This window comes from Podarcis muralis, chromosome 13, assembly GCF_964188315.1.
Source record: "Podarcis muralis chromosome 13, rPodMur119.hap1.1, whole genome shotgun sequence".
Lineage (NCBI taxonomy): Eukaryota > Metazoa > Chordata > Lepidosauria > Squamata > Lacertidae > Podarcis > Podarcis muralis.
In genome coordinates this window covers 4254247-4268753 of record NC_135667.1, presented here as the reverse complement: position 1 = coordinate 4268753, position 14507 = coordinate 4254247, and positions in this window count along the sequence as shown.

The window sequence follows — 14507 nt, the reverse complement described above, 5'->3', positions numbered from 1 at the left end:
TGACCTTTGGGGTTGTGCAGGCAGGCTGGGGCTGATGGGAGCTTTTAATTTTATTTTTATTTTCGGTGCTTTTTTCTGTGGAGACAGCGCATACCCCTAAACATTTTGTGAATCTTAAGTTTGCCTCATTGAGGGGCAGTATTTCAACATGAATAGGAAAACGAGAGTAAAAACATTTTTTGAAAGAAGAAAAGCACTGATTTTTTAAAAAATTGATTTATCGAAAGATCTCATGGCGGTTCGGAAGATAAAAATGTGTAGTACAAAGACATCTGAAGACCCTAGGGTGGGAAAGGCAGCTCTAACCACTGCGCCACACTGCCTCCACTCAAACCAACACCGTAGCAAGACTCCTGTACTCTTTAATAGGTGAAACAAACAGGCATGTAAGGAGAGGAACTGACCCAATCTCTCCTCTCTGCCTAACCCCTAATCAGTTTTTCCAGTTGGCCTCTTGCCTCTCTTTTCCCCACCTGCGAAATGGGTCCTAAGGAATTATGTAGGCGGCAGAGAGATGACGACTCAAGGCGTCTGGCCCAGTGGCCTGACCTGGTTGGAGCACAGTTTCTAGGTGAGGGCGGCACAATTGAGGGTTCGGCAACACACGCCTGGGCACTGACTCACCTGCCTCTGACGAATCCTTTCACAAGGGACACCTGTTAAAATGAAATTGTTCTTTTAAACCCTCGCCCGTAACCCAGCAAGGATTCAGACCCAGTCAGCCAGCATTCCACAGTTTCATTGGCAAAATAACTTTGGCCATTGGAATATCCATCTGCCTGTCTCCCTAATCTATCAACTTGCCCTCCAAAAATCTGTCTTATGTAGATTTTTTTCAATTTCATTGTTCTGTGTGGGACAATGACAATAAAGATATCGTATCTTAAGGTGTGAAATTGACTCCTGGAGGGAAGACCTGCAGGCGGAATAAGCTTGCAATTTTCCTAGGCGGAATGGGAAACAACATAATAAATTTGAAAATACCCCTCTCCGCCTTTTAATGGAATATAAATCTCTGCACTTTGTTTTGATCTTTTTTTTAACAGCATTTTCCAGACACACTTAGAGTCATAGAATTGGGGGAGTTTGGAAGGGATCCCCCAAACTCATCCTGTCTGCAATGCAAGAATCATGGCTAAAAAAGCCCCCAGACAAATGTCCATCCATCCTCACTTTTGCAGCCTCCAGTGAAGGAGAGGCCACCAGCTTCTGAGGCCACAAAATCGTAGGATTGTAGAGATGCGAGGGACCCCTGAAGGTCATCCAGCCCTACCCCCTTTCGTGGAGGAATCCCAGTGTCAGAATTATATATATTTAATAATAATACAGTGGTACCTCGGGTTAAGTACTTAATTCGTTCCGGAGGTCTGTTCTTAACCTGAAACTGTTCTTAACCTGAGACACCACTTTAGCTAATGGGGCCTCCCGCTGCCGCTGGGCGATTTCTGTTCTCATCCTGAAGCAAAGTTCTTAACCCGTGGTACTATTTCTGGGTTAGCGGAGTCTGTAACCTGAAGCGTATGTAACCTGAAGCGTATGTAACCCGAGATACCACTGAATAATAATAATAATAATAATAATAATAATAATAATAATAATAATAATAATTTATTTATACCCCGCCCATCTGGCTGCGTTTCCACAGCCACCCTGAAATACAATAGTCTAGTAAACATTAAAAGTTTCCCTAAACAGGGCTGCCTTCAGATGTCTTCTAAAAGTCAGATAGCTGTTTATTTCCTTGACTTCTGCTGGGAGGACATTCCACAGGGCGGGCGCCACCACCGAGAAGGCCCTCTGCCTGGTTCCGTGTAACCTCACTTCTCGCAGGGAGGGAACCATCAGAAGGCCCTCGGAGCTGGACCTCAGAGTCGGGGCTGAACGATGGGGGTGGAGATGCTCCTTCAGGTCTACTGGGCCTCTGAGGCCGTTTAGGGCTTTCAAGGTCAGCACCAAAACTTTGAATTGTGCTCGGAAATGTACTGGGAGCCAGTGTAAGTCTTTCAAGACCGGTGTTATATGGTCTCGGCAGCCGCTCCCAGTCACCAGTCTGGCTGCCGCATTCTGGATTAGTTGCAGTTTCCGGGTCACCTTCAAAGGTAGCCCCACACAGAGCGCATTGCAGTAGTCCAAGCGGGAGATAACCAGAGCATGCGCCACTCTGGAGAGACAGGCAGCGGGCAGGGAGGGTCTCATCCTGCGCACCAGATGGAGCTGCCCTGGACACAGAACTGACCTGCACCTCCATGGACAGCGGTGAGTAATGTCAAGGTTCTGTTGTGGAACATACAATGCGGAGGGGAATGATCAGAGTGCCTTTTGCTTATCGCCAGTTCACTCCTAACTGGACCGGAGACATTTTAGGGCACACCTGCCACACATATGGGGTGAGTGTCAGAAACCTCCCTCACATGTGGGCTGGGGTCTGTAAGCAACCAAGGGCGTCAGCATAGCCTGGCTGCCGGATAAGGCCAAAGGGGGCCCATCTAAGCCCAGCATCCTTACTCTCCCGGTGACCCAGAAGCCCTCAAGGGAAGCCCCCAAGCACCATTGTCTAATTCCCTTTCGGAGCCACCTAAATGGGCAGCAGCTGTTACTTCCTCTTGTGGCAGGGAGTTCCGCAGTTTAACAGCGCTGAATGAAGAAATGCTGTCCTGAATCTCCCAGCAGTTGGCTTCCGTTGGATTTAGTCTCATGGGGGGGGGGGAGTTCTCTCTGTCTGCTTTCTCCACACAGGGTGAAATTTTACGAACTGCTGTTTTTCAAAATTATAAAAAACAAAAACCCTACAGATTTTTCATAGGGGAGCTCCAGCCTCTGGGATCATGTTGCCTGCACCTTTACAATATCCTTTTTTTGAGGGCTAGGCATATTTTGTGGATAACCCTTTGCAGAGCGTCTGTTGGGGATTTGGGGTTGGACTGGATGACCTCTGGTGTTGTTTTCATCTTCTTCTTCTTCCAAGCCTGTGATTCCAAGAGACCAGGAAATAAGAGGGAGGGCATGGAAGCCTTGAAACTGGGGTGCCCAAAACTGTAACTTGGGTCACAGTTAATAGCAAGGACCAGTCGGACTGGCTTTGTATTGGAAAAAATGATGCAGGTACGATGGCTCAACACTTAATTGGAAATAACAACCACACACCTGGAATTCTTCTAATCCCTGAGCTTCTAACTAGCTCCAGGAGAAACGAAGGGTGGAAAATGCAGGGGGCAGAACAATTGCCAAAATTCCCAGGTCCTTCTCAGTTCTAGGAAGGAAGTGTATCTCACACAGATTTCTTCTTGGGATAAGACATAGCAGATCATTTGGGGAACATGCCTTCCATCTCGGTCGCTGGTGTGACCCTAAAGTTTGCACACTTCTGCACCGACAGAGGCTGCTCCTTGTTCAACAACCGTCCGTGCCTGTTTTGTCCAGCAGACAGGGCCGGATTTGGGTTTGATGAGGCCCTAAGCTACTGAAAGGGACACAGGTGGTGCTGTGGGTTAAACCCCAGAGCCTAGGACTTGCCGATCAGAAGGTCGGCGGTTCGAATCCCCATGACGGGGTGAGCTCCCGTTGCTCGGTCCCTGCTCCTGCCAACCTAGCAGTTCGAAAGCATGTCAAAGTGCAAGTAGATAAATAGGTACCGCTCCGGCGGGAAGGTAAACGGCGTTTTCATGCGCTGCTCTGGTTCGCCAGAAGCGGCTTAGTCCTGCTGGCCACATGACCTGGAAGCTGTACGCCGGCTCCCTCGGCCAATAAAGCGAGATGAGCGCCGCAACCCCAGAGTCGGTCACGACTGGACCTAATGGTCAGGGGTCATAGGGCCCTTTATATGTCCATCTGCCCTTTGTCAACAACAAATTGCCACTATTTTTTTGTGTTGAATATATGCTATATGGTAATTGATGGACCTAACAGGTATCTCAAGACATTTGCGCATGTTGCCCTGCAACCAGTCCATGCAGAATATAGGCACCCTCTATATAGAAAGGAGCAAACCAGGGATATTTTAGGGAGCAGGCTAGCAGGCGGGGCCCATGACTTGCATCATAGGAGCCTACACAACACAAAACACTGTTGCAGTAGGTAGGTTTAATTTCATTTGTTTTTTATCTTATATTTTGGAAATGTGCATCCAGGTTTTCTTTTTCCCTTTACATTTTTTTGGGGCCCCCAAGAGAATGGGGCCCTAAGCTATAGCTTGATTACCTTATACGTAAATCTGGCACTGCCAGTAATAAATAATAATAATAATAATAATAATAATAATAATAATAATAATAATAATAATTTATTTATACCCCACCCATCTGGCTGGGCTTCCCCAGCTACTCTGGGCGGCTTCCAAAACAATATTAAAATACCCTAATACATCAAACATTAAAAGCTTCCCTAAAGAGGGCTGCCTTCAGATCTCAGCAGATTATATTGGTCCCGCAAGACGGGAGAGGTAAGGTACGCAGGCTTCTCAGCTTCACGGGACTCTTCAGAAACGGTTTCAGCCTGAGAAAGCGCTCTGTGTTCCTAAAAAAAGCGACATTCCTACTTCTAGGACAGGGTATTGTAAAAATGGGAGGGTAAAGGGCAAGATTCCCAGATTTTGCATTCTGATAGCAATATGCCAAGCTATGCCAGATCCTAATCATTTAACCCCAGGGCTAAATGGGGACTTCAAAGCCCTTCTGCAAACAGACCCTCTTTTAAACCTCAGGCAAAGCACATTCCAGCAGGATTGAACCCTGCCCTCTGTCAACCTTGGCAGGTTGCGGATTCTCCTTTTTGGAGGTCCCATCACCTCCTGGCAAATAGAAGGGGAAGAAATGGAGGCAGTGAGAGATTTTACTTTCTTGGGCTCCATGATCACTGCAGATGGTGACAGCAGCCACGAAATTAAAAGACGTCCGCTTCTTGGGAGAAAAGCGATGACAAACCTAGACAGCATCTTAAGAAGCAGAGACATCACCTTGCCAACAAAGGTCCGTATAGTTAAAGCTCTGGTTTTCCCAGTAGTGATGTATGGAAGTGAGAGCTGGACCATCAAGAAGGCTGATCGCCGAAGAATGGATGCTTTTGAATTCTGGTGCTGGAGGAGACTCTTGAGAGTCCCATGGACTGCAAGAAGATCAAACCTCTCCATTCTGAAGGAAATCAGCCCTGAGTGCTCCCTGGAAGGACAGATCCTGAAGCTGAGGCTGCAAGACTTTGGCCACCTCATGAGAAGAGAAGACTCCCTGGAAAAGACCCTGATGTTGGGAAAGATGGAGGGCACAAGGAGAAGGGGATGACGGAGGACGAAATGATTGGACAGTGTTCTCAAAGCTACCCGCATGAGTTTGACCAAACTGCGGGAGGCAGTGGAGGACAGAAGTGCCTGGTGTGCTCTGGTCCAGGGGGCCATGAAGAGTCGGACACGACTAAACTACTCAACAACAACAATCAGAGGGTGGATGGCCACCCATCATGGATGCTTTAGCTAAGATTCCTGCATTTCAGGGGGCTGGACTAGATGGCTTTGGGGGTCCCTTCCAAGTCTACAATTCCAGATTCTATGAATTTCCCCTCTTCCTCTTCCCAAGGCACCTGGGATTGGCTTCGATTTCAGAAGGAGGGTTTGTGTGGAAACTAACCGCTCAGGATTATGTTGCAAGCAAAGCAACAGGTTGTTGAAAACATTTGCAATGGTAATTTCCTTTAACAGTATCCTAGCGATGATACCAAGGCTATCAAGGCAGGCCAAACATTCAGCCTTTCAGAAGAAAGAAATGAAAATGCTTTTACCAATGTCTCACAACAAATGTAGCCCCTCTGTAGAAAAAATAGAGAAAACGTGTGTTCTTTTGTAAACAAGGGATATCTTTAATGAAAATTATTTTAAAAATAAAATAAAATTGCTTCTGGGTCTTTGGAACGCATCTCAAGTAGGAGGGTCTCTTTAATAATCATAATAATAATAATGAAAATAAATTTTATTTATACCCTGCCCTCCCCGGCCAGAGCCGGGCTCAGGGCGGCTAACACCAATAAAATCACAGTAAAAACATAATGGGGGAGGGGACAAAAAAAACCCAAACAATTTAAAATACAGGTTAAAATGCAATTTAAAATGCAGCCTCATTTTAAAAGTAGCCGATATATCAAGACCATAAGGGGAGGGAAACATAAGGGTCAGACTGAGTCCAAACCAGTGGCCAGGCAGAACAGCTCCGTCTTGCAGGCCCTGAGGAAAGATGTCAAGTCCCTCTTTTAAAACTAAAACAGAGGGTTGTTGGGGCAGGTGAATTTACATACTGTGAATACACATATAATTTTATTTGTATGCTCCCTTTTCACAATTCAAAGCATGCTCAAGGTGCCGCAAGGGGGTGGTTCTTATTTATAATTTTATTATTTTGTTTTATTTGTCGCCGATCGCTCGAGATCACCGCTTGCAATTTAAAAGAAGAAAAGAAAGAAGGAAACGGCGTCAAATGAAAATGCAGCGCGAGGTTTAAAAGCATTATTAGAGGACGGTTCTCATCCTGTACTGACATAAAAAAGGGCACGGCCTGGCCCACTCGACCAAAAGAGGGAGACCTATTTCGAGCGAAACCCCTGGGTGAATCAGAACATCTTCACCGGGTGCCTAAAGGTTGATAGCGACGGTGCCACCTCCCTGGGGAAAGCGTGCCACATTCAGGGAGCCACCACCCAGAAGGCCCCGCTCTGTCTACCGTATGTGGTGGATGTGCAAAATTACAAAAGCATTCTGGGAAATGATATATGATGAGTTGAAAAAAACGTTTAAAATAACTTTTGCCGGGGGGACAGGACAGAAGCTTTTTTATTAGGAATTCTAGATGCAGAAATACCAAAGGAGCAGAAAAGTTTATTTACACAGGCGACGACAGCAGCACGGATGCTACTGGCCCAGAGATGGAAAGAAGATAAAAGTCTAAACCGAAGACGAATAGTTGATGAAGGTGATGGATTATGCCGAAATGGCGAAAATGACCGGGAAAATCAGAAAGCAAGGCGATGGAAACTTCAATAGGGAATGGGAGGAAAATGTAAGTTGCCTAAGAGCACACTGTAAACAACTGAAAATTTTGGCAGGATTATACCAACACTTGTAATGTATTAAAGACTAAGGTAAAAAGGGATTTTTTTAAAAAAATAAATCTTTATTAATTTAAAATAAATACATTTATGAAAAAACAGACGTACATACATACAAACAAACAAACATACAATCAAACAAACAAATAACAGAAGAATCAAATTCTCCTGGTAAAAAGGGATTTTTTAAGAAAGATGGACAAAAAGCTTGATAATGGAAACCATGGAGGGCTGGAGGGGAAATCCTACATGTTTATGATTATTGTTTGAATTCAAATGTATGCTGTAAAATTGAATATATTTTTTTATTAAGAGAGAGAGAGAGAGAGAGAGAGAGAGAGAGAGAGAGAGAGAGAGAGAAGGCTCCATTCTCAAGCAGTGCAGACTATGGAACTCCCTGCCACAGGAGGCCACCAACCTAGATGGCTTTAAAGAGAGAATTGGGCAAAATTTATAGAGGACAGGGCTATCAGCAGTTACTAGCCAGGATGCCACAGTCGGAGGCAGAAATTCTTCTGGATCCTAGTTTCTGGGAACCGCAGGACGGGGAAGTGGGCTCTTGTGCCCTGCAGATGTGATAAGAATTTTTAAGCCTTTGTTGTTGTTTAGTCGTTTAGTCGTGTCCGACTCTTCGTGACCCCATGGACTAGAGCACGCCAGGCACTCCTGTCTTCCACTGCCTCCCACAGTTTGGTCAAACTCATGCTGGTAACCTCGAAAACACCATCCAACCATCTCGTCCTCTGTCGTCCCCTTCTCCTTGTGCCCTCCATCTTTCCCAGCATCAGGGTCTTTTCCAGGGAGTCTTCTCTTTTCATGAGGTGGCCAAAGTAAAGCCTTAGATATATAATAAATGTTCATAAATGTACCAACCAAGCACGTACATAGATCAGCACAGGAAGACCAACCTGAAACCATTTTTGATTCCCAAACTGACCAAATGTTTTCTCTGCAAGGTCAAAGGAAAATGGAAAAGCATCCCCACTTTCTTTTCCTTCACAAATCCTGTCTTAAGGGTATTTGAATAGGGTGAGCCTGTGACCTGGCTCAGGAACTAAGTACCGTATTTATCATTACAAAAGACTGGCCAGGCTCCCCAGGGTATCCAATCAAGTGAGCATTAACAGGTGACCTGTCAGACGAGATAAACAAAGCACTCAGATTTCTGCTGTAGACCGCCTTTTCTGTGATGTAGGTATGATGTATCTGGGGGTGTGTGTCTTGGGTTCCACCCTTTCTGTGATGTATGTATGATGTATGGAGGGATGGTCTAGAGAGCTCCAGGGCAGGGAATTTAAAATGTCTTTATAAGGCCTTGCACGCCATTTTTCTGGGTCCCTCCTCTCCTGCGTGTGAGGGGAGCACCCTGTTGCAACGGGTCAATAAAGATCAGGCTTACTAGCCGCTTTGCTTCTCAATATTCTCTGGTTGGCCTCTGTTATTTTCTCCTACCAATAGGGAACCTACGTGAGGACTCTATACGGGCTCTTGGAAACCCCTAAGGACATTTCGGACTACAATGCCCATCAGCCAGTGCAACGCCCGAGGTGGACACCGATGCGAATTTCCCCCCAGGCAGTTGCAGCCAGGGGAGTCTCTAGCCCTGCTCTGTTATCCGCCAGAACTTTAGCCTCCGGACGAGGGAGTAAATTCATTTTTTTCCCACCATGGAAGGTGGAGGGCGGTGGAGGTGAGGACGGATCCTGTCTAACTAGTCCTTCAGGGCTAAATACCCTCTCTGTGCAGCTGAGAGTGAACAGTCCCCTCCAGGCTGTTATTGGGCCTTTCTTTCCACACCTGCCCATTAAAGGCGACCTGTCAGCTACAGGTGAGCCTCAGAGCCCCACTTCAGGGGGTCGCCCCCCCCTTATCTTCAAGGGCGAGGGGAGGGCAGATCAGTTGCGCAGCCCGGGTCAACCCTGCCAGCTTTGAAGGCTTGGCCACGTGCAAATCTCTCCATGCGCCTTGCCCTCAGGACCCTTCCAGGTGACTTTCCACAACACCTTTCTCTTCCAAGGCGAAGAGAGAGGGTGCCTTTGTTTTTCGCTCTTTCTTTTTTAAAAAAAGTTTTTCTATTAACAATTTCAACATATCAAAATATCAAAACATATCATATTCATTATTTCCCCCCTCCCCCCACCTCCCTATCGAAACCCCCCCCCCGACTTCCCTCAGTTCCTCTCTCTGATTTCTCAACACATATGGTCCTGAATGGGGCAACTGTGCCCCCGAAGGACCAGGTGCGCAGCCTGGGAGTCATTCTGGACTCACCGCTGTCCATGGAGGCGCAGGTCAATTCTGTGTCCAGGGCAGCTGTCTGCCAGCTCCATCTGGTACACAGGATGAGACCCTCCCTGCCCGCAGACTGTCTCTCCAGAGTGGTGCATGCTCTAGTTATCTCCCGCTTGGACTACTGCCATGTGCTCTATGTGGGGCTACCTTTGAAGGTGACCCAGAAACTACAGCTAGTCCAGAATGTGGCAGCTAGACTGGTGACCGGGAGTGGCCGCCAAGACCACAAAACACCAGTCCTGAGAGATCTGTATTGGCTCCCAGTACGTTTCCGAGCACAATTCAAAGTGTTGGTGCTGACCTTGAAAGCCCTAAATGGCCTCAAAGGCCCAGTATACCTGAAGGAGCGTTTCCACCCCCATCGTTCAGCCCGGACACTGAGGTCCAGCTCCGAGGGCCTTCTGGTGGTTCCCTCCCTGCGAGAAGCCAATTTACAGGGAACTAGGCAGAGGGCCTTCTCGGTAGTGGCACCCGCCCTGTGGAACGCCCTCCCACCAGATGTCAAAGAGAACAACAACTACCAGACTTCTGAAGGCAGCCCTGTTTAAGGAAGCTTTTAATGTTTGATGCATTACTGTATTTTAATATTGCATTAGGGACGTGGCTGGCGCTGTGGGTAAAAGCCTCAGCGCCTAGGGCTTGCTGATCGAAAGGCGGCGGTTCGAATCCCCGCGGCGGGGTGCGCTCCCGCTGCTCGGTCCCAGCGCCTGCCAACCTAGCAGTTCGAAAGCACCCCCGGGTGCAAGTAGATAAATAGGGACCGCTTACTAGCGGGAAGGTAAACAGCGTTTCCGTGTGCTGCGCTGGCTCGCCAGAGCAGCTTCGTCACGCTGGCCACGTGACCCAGAAGTGTCTCCGGACAGCGCTGGCCCCCGGCCTCTTGAGTGAGATGGGCGCACAACCCTAGAGTCTGTCAAGACTGGCCCGTACGGGCAGGGGTACCTTTACCTTTACCTTTAATATTCACTTGGAAGCCGCCCAGAGTGGCTGGGGAAACCCAGCCAGATGTGCGGGGTATAAATAATACATTATTATTATTATTATTATTATTATTATTATTATTATTATTATTCAGAGACCGTGTGTGTGTGGAAACCAGGAAAGCCGGGTGGAAAGGAACCAGGGGATGACATTGGCAGGGGGTTGGACTGGATGACCCCTGGAACCCTACAGTTCTGTGATTCTATAAACAGGTAAAGACATCAGGAAGGGCCCCTTCTCTGCCTTTGATGGAGGGTATTGATTCATCTGGCTATGGACCAGCTTGCAAGTGGCTTTAGTCATCATCCCAGCCGGCTAATGGCTCCCCACGGACCCCCGAGCCGCCCCAGTCTTCTCGGCGACCCTTTCCCGCTATCTACACCACAGACCCTGGAGGCTTTTAGTGGGCTGGTGAAATGGCTGGCATCTTGATTTGCCTCGTCATCCCGCCACCCAACCTCTCCAGGTCCGTCTTGGCAGAGACCTCGGTGCCCGGCTGCCAGCTTCCCAGGTCTTGCTCATCGTCTTTGTTCAAAGATAACCAAAGCAATCCGGAAAGGAGTGTGTGGGAGGCCATTATATAAATCTCTCGTCCCCGTGCCGATGGCGTAAGCCGGAAGAATGGGTGGAGTTTCTCCTGCAAGGCAGGCAAGAAGTGGCCTCGATTTCCATAGGGGGTTCGGTCCCGAAAGAACTCTACCACTTGCCATATTTATTTATTTTTTACTTTGCAACCCTATGGGGAAGTTAGCACCACAGAGTTTTCCTCCTCCATGCCTCTCCATCGGACATGGCAGGGATTTGGGAATGCTTGGGCCACCCAAGATGGACAGGTCATATTGGAGAGTTTTTGAATTCTGGTGCTGGAGGAGACTCTTGAGAGTCCCATGGACCTCTCCATTCTGAAGGAAATCAGCCCTGAGTGCTCACTGGAAGGACAGATCCTGAATCTGAGGCTCCAAGACTTTGGCCACCTCATGAGAAGAGAAGACTCCCTGGAAAAGACCCTGATGTTGGGAAAGATGGAGGGCACAAGGAGAAGGGGATGACGGAGGACGAGATGGTTGGACAGTGTTCTCGAAGCTACCAGCATGAGTTTGACCAAACTGCGGGAGGCCGTGGAAGACAGGAGGGCCTGGCGTGCTCTGGTCCAGGGGGCCACGAAGAGGCGGACACGACTAAACAACTCAACAACAACAACAAAATGATGGACTGGTCATTTTCTTCTTCAGGGGGCAAACGGGCAAATTTAGCAGGGGATCAAATACTCCCCCCCCCTCACTGTAACTCAAAGCCATGGGTTCGAGTCCTACCCTCCGGAGCAGGAGAAAAGCAGCCTGTGGCCCTCCAGATGTTTTGGCTGGGGAAGAGGGGTCTGATGGGTACGTATTTCAATACAGGGCACCCCAGGCTGCAGGAAGTTGAGCTATGCGTCTCAAACCGTTGAGGATCCACCTGGATCGAGACCGTGAAGAAATCAGAGATCTGGGATGTTGCAATCTAGCATTCATCCCTGAAACCCTTGGTTCACGCCCGGAGCCCGGATGAATGGGCCTCCACCCCAAGAGCAACAGACTGTTGACCTCTCTGCTTGATGGATGTCAACTTCCTGATAGCCATCAGAAGCTTTCAGGACATCTTGTTCCTATGCGCAGAAACTCAGAAGCCAGCTGCAGTGAAATGCGTTTCTGCGCAGAGCAGATTCGGCCAACTTGGTGCTCTCCAAACGGAGCGGCGCTCTAAAACATTTGCCTTTGTTACGATGAAATTATCCGTCAAAACAGCCCCGTTGGAAAAATAAGATAAAATCAACAATAAACTATAAAAAGAGAGAGAGAGATTTACAAAGAATTTACAATCTCCTACTACGAAAGGAAAATGAAAGAAAAAAGAATTGAGAAAAAAGAAAAGGAAATACAGAAAGAAGAAAAAAGAGAAAGCAATTTTATGTAGATAAAAAAACACTTAATCTTCCTAATTAATAATTAAACACTTAAATAAAAAAGGCTTCTGCCAAAACGTGTCTTCCAATCATTCTCATTGTACTGTTTGTAAATTCTTTGTAATTTAAATTAATAAAGATTATTTAAAAATAAAAAGAGAGATGAAAACACACATCAGCATTGTATATTTCTGGGTCGGCTTGTCAAACAAGAATGTTTCCAGCAAGCTCTGAAACTAGCGCTTTGAAGGCGCCGGCTTGGTATCAATTGGCAGGGAGTTCCGTAGGAAAAAGAATTGATTCCTTTACAAATGCCAAATGGGTATGGACCTGGAACAGGGCCAGTTCCGCAGGTCAAATCGCATTTTGGGGAGTGAGGCAATCTTGTGGTAAAATGATCCCAAGACGTTAAGGGCTTTATACACTCATTGAACATGGCCAGGTGGTAAGTTGGCAACCAGGGCAGCTTTCGCACACATTATATAAGGACTTCCAACCTTCCAGCAGGAAGTATAGGGAGTAGAGAGAGAAGTGAAACCCGTCAAGTTTATCAAAGGATACAAGGAAGGATGAATTGACTTTCCTGCTTGCAAAATCTCCCTTTTCCTCCTAGGAGAGCGTAATCTGTGCAAGAGAGCAGGTTTATTACTTCATCGCACCGGAGATAATTGTTGTTCAGTCCCAAGATGCTTACAGGACCCACACTTCCTCTTCTGGTTGCGTCACCGGAGAAAGGCCCTCTGTGTATGCTCAGGAGACCCTTTCTCTCGATACAAAAGCTCCAAGCACATAATATTAGCCTCGAAGGACCAGGCCAGCGGCCCGTCAAGTCCAACATCCTGTTCTCACAGGGGTCAGCGACCGTATGCCTCTTCCGGAAAACCCCGCAAGCAGGACCCGAGTGCGAAAGCAGCGCTCTCCCCTCCTGTGGTTTCCAGAAACTGGTATTCACAAATATCGCTGCCTCCAACTGCAGAGGCAGAGCGTGGCTGCTGCGGCTAGTAGCCACCGAGAGCCTTTTGAATTCGTCTCATTTTTTAAAGCCCTCTATTTCATGGCCATTCTGGTGGCAGGGAGTTCCACAGTCCAATTCTGCTTTCTTTCCTCTGCCCCAAATCTTCCCACATTCTGCAACAGTGAATGCTCTTTACAACAGAGGGAGAAAAACACTTTTCTGTCTCCACTTGCCTTGCGCCAGGCGTCATTTTTATAAGCTTCTACCATGTTGCCTCTTCCTGTTCTTTTGTCTAAACCCAAAAGGCCCCAACGCGGCCAGATTTTCTCCCAGCAGAGCGTCTCTCCATCCATCCATCCCTGGGATCGTTTGCCCTTTTGCTAAGCATCAAAGCCCATTATGCATTCATTTAAATATTAATAAACTGCACTTCATAAATAAAAAATAACAAGGTGGCATATGACATTTAAAAACAACATCAACCCACAATCTTACAATGATAATGTTCAGTTAAAAAAACATAGCCAGCAGCTCCAGGTTAGCAAAAACTGAGTGGTAAAGAAAAGTCATCTTCCCAAGGCCAAATCGTACAGATTTCCTATTAGCCAGAACTCAGTCTTTCAGCAAAAGTTGCACTTTGGAACTCCCCGCCAATTGATTATCAGGAAGACGCCTTCAACACACTCTTTTCGATGCCTGCTCAAAACATTGGACAAGTCTACCCAGATGCTTAGAAAGCTGAGTTTGAACCTGTTTTTATTCTTATTTTAATTATTTTGGAACGTTTTAGGCAATTGTCTCTTATTGATTATTTCATTGTTTTATCTTTTATTAGGGGTTCCCCCACCCTTACAACCAAGCGGTATATAAAGCAGTGTGTTGCAGTGGTTAGAGTGTCAGACCTGGGAAAGACAGGGGTTCAAATCCCCTACTCAGACACAAACCTCTCTGGGTGACCTTGAGCCGGTTAAGTCTGTGTCCAGGGCAGCTGTCTACCAGCTCCCCCTGGTACGCAGGATGAGACCCTCCCTGCCTGCGGACTGTCTCGCCAGAGTGGTGCATGCTCTGGTTATCTCCCGCTTGGACTGCTGCCATGCGCTCTACGTGGGGCTACCTTTGACGGTGACCCAGAAACTGCAATTAATCCAGAATGCGGCAGCTAGACTGGAGACTGGGAGCGGCCACCGAGACCACCTAACACTGGTTCTGAGAGATCTGCATTGGCTCCCAGTACATTTCCAAGCACAATTCAAA